Genomic DNA, 2,807 nt, shown 5'->3' with positions numbered 1-2,807 from the left:
AAAAATTTCAAGTTTGTCACTTTCTTGTTAAGAAAGGTTCAATCTTTGAATTTTAGAATCATATCTTTTGATTTCTTATTAGTCAAGTCATCAATTTTAAAAATCAAATCTTTTTCAATTATATCTTCTCAATCATATCTTTTTAAAAGCAAATCTTTTGCAATCAAATCTTTTTCAATCATATCTTTTTAAAATCATATATTTGTCAATCAAATCTTTTTCAATCATATCTTTTTAAATTTTGATTTCAATATCTTTTTTGTAACTTCGTATCTTTTCAGAATTATTTTCAAATCTTTTTCAACCAATTACTATTTCTTTTCTTTTCAAAACCACCTAACCACTTTTCCACTTCCAATTTTCGAAAATCACTAACCACTTTTTCAAAAATGTTTTTTAATTAAAACTAAAACAATTAGTTAATTAAAAATCTTTTTAGTTCTAAAATCTTTTTTTTAAATCTTTTTTCTTTTAAATTTTTGAAAACTCTTTCTCTCTCATCTCTTTCTATTTATTTTATTTAATTGCTAACATTCCTCTTCCACTCATCTTAAAAAATTTTCGAAGTCACCTCCTCTCTTTTCTCATTCTTCTACTCCTTTTCTTCTGACACATCAAGTAATCTCTATACTGTGACATAGAGGATTCCACTACTCCCTTTTGTTCTCTTCTTTTTTATATGAGCAGAAATAGGGATAAAAACATTCTTGTTAAAGTTGATCCTGAACCTGAAAGGACTCTGAAGAAGAAGCTAAGAGAAGCTAAAGCACAACACTCCGGAGAGAACCTTTCAGAGAATTTCGAAAAAGAATTAGACATGGAAGCTGAACCCAACAACAATGCAAGAGATGCAATGAAGATGCTTGGTGACTATACTGCACCAACTTCCAACTTCTATGGAAGAAGCATCTCAATTCCAGCCATTGGAGCGAACAACTTTGAGCTTAAGCCTCAATTAGTTTATCTAATGCAGCAGAAATGCAAGTTTCATGGACTTCCATCAGAAGATCCTCATCAGTTCTTAGCTGAATTCTTGCAAATCTGTGATACTGTTAAGACCAGTGGGGTTGATCCCGAGGTCTACAGACTCATGCTTTTCCCCTTTGCTGTAAGAGACAGAGCTAGGATATGTTTGGACTCACAACCTAGAGAAAGCCTGAACTCTTGGGACAATTTGGTCAATGCTTTCTTGACCAAATTTTTTCCACCTCAAAAGATGATCAAGCTTAGAGTGGAAGTCCAAACCTTCAAACAGAAGGAAGGTGAATCCCTCTATGAAGCCTGAGAAAGATACAAGCAATTAACCAAAAGGTGTCCTTCTGACATGCTTCCAAAATGGAGCATCATATGTATATTCTATGATGGTCTGTCTAAGTTGTCTAAGATGTCATTGGACTATTCTACTGGTGGATCCCTTCATCTAAAAACCCCTGCAGAAGCCTAGGAACTCATTGAGATGGTTGCAAATAACCAATTCATGTACACTTCTGAAAGAAATCCTGTGAAATAATGGGATGACTCAGAAGAAAGGAGTTCTTGAGATTGATACTCTAAATGCCATATCGACTCAGAACAAAATATTAACTCAGCAAGTCAATATGTTTTCTCAGAATCTGACTGGATTGCAAGCTGCATCCGGCAGTGCTAAAGAAGCCTCCTTTAAAGGAGAATCTTATAACCCTGAGAATCCGGCAGTGGAAGAGGTGAATTACATGGGAGAATCCTATGGAAACACATATAATCCTTCATGGAGAAATCATCCAAATTTCTCATGGAATGACCAACAGAAGCCTCAACAAGGCTTCAATAATAATAATAATGGTGGGAGAAAGAGGTGTGGCAATAGCAAACCTTTTCTATCATCTTCTCAGCAACAGACAGAGAATTCTGAGCAGAGCCTCTCTGGCTTAGTAAACATAGTCTCTGATCTATTTAAGACCACTCTCAGTTTCATGAATAAAATAAGGTCCTCCATCAGAAATTTGGAGGCACAAGTTGGTCAGCTGAGTAAAAGAGTTACTGAAACTCCTCCTAGTACTCTCCCAAGCAATACAGAAGAGAATTCCAAAAGAGAGTGCAAGGCCATAACCATATCCAAAGTGGCCGAACCTAGAGTGAGTGGAAAGGCAGTAATTCCGAGTGAGGAAGACCTCTAGGGACGTCCACTGACCAATAAGGAGTTCCCTATTGAGGAACCAAAGGAATCTGAGGCTCATACATAGACCATAGAGATTCTATTGAACTTACTATTGCCATTCATGAGCTCTGATGAATATTCTTCCTCCGAAGAGGGTGAAGACATTGTTGAAGAGCAAGTTGCTCAGTATATATAGGAGCAATCATGAAGCTGAATACCAAGTTATTTGGTAATGAGACTTGAGAGGATGAACCTCCGTTGCTCATCAATGAACTTAATACCTTGCACCATAGGCATCATGACCTTTGAAAAGGCTCTGTGTGACCTGGGGTCAGGTATCAACCTCATGCCACTCTCTGTAATGGAGAAATGATGAGCAGATATTTTATACGCTTTTTGTGGGTATTTTCATTTAGTTTTTAGTTTGTTTTAGTTACTTTTTAGTATATTTTTATTCGTTTTTATGCAAAAATCACATTTCTGGACTTTACTATGAGTTTGTGTATTTTCTGTGATTTTAAGTATTTTCTGGCTGAAATTGAGGGACTTGAGCAAAAATCTGATTTAGAGGCTGAAAAAGGACTGCAAATGCTATTGGATTCTGACCTCTCTGCATTCGAGATAGATTTTCTGGAGCTACAGAAGCCTAATTGCTGTGCTCTCAATTGCG

The 2,807-nt window shown here is 36.1% G+C and overlaps 1 non-coding gene across 1 annotated transcript; it reads right to left on the bottom strand.

Moving 5' to 3' along the window:
• Nucleotides 1-1,222: 1,222 nt before the first annotated feature.
• LOC112767224 (small nucleolar RNA R71) lies at nucleotides 1,223-1,330 on the bottom strand. The gene has a single exon (XR_003184791.1). It is a non-coding gene; the product is annotated as a small nucleolar RNA R71 (small nucleolar RNA).
• Nucleotides 1,331-2,807: the final 1,477 nt, after the last annotated feature.

This window comes from Arachis hypogaea, chromosome 2, assembly GCF_003086295.3.
Source record: "Arachis hypogaea cultivar Tifrunner chromosome 2, arahy.Tifrunner.gnm2.J5K5, whole genome shotgun sequence".
Lineage (NCBI taxonomy): Eukaryota > Viridiplantae > Streptophyta > Magnoliopsida > Fabales > Fabaceae > Arachis > Arachis hypogaea.
This window is presented reverse-complemented; position numbering and strand designations above follow the sequence as displayed.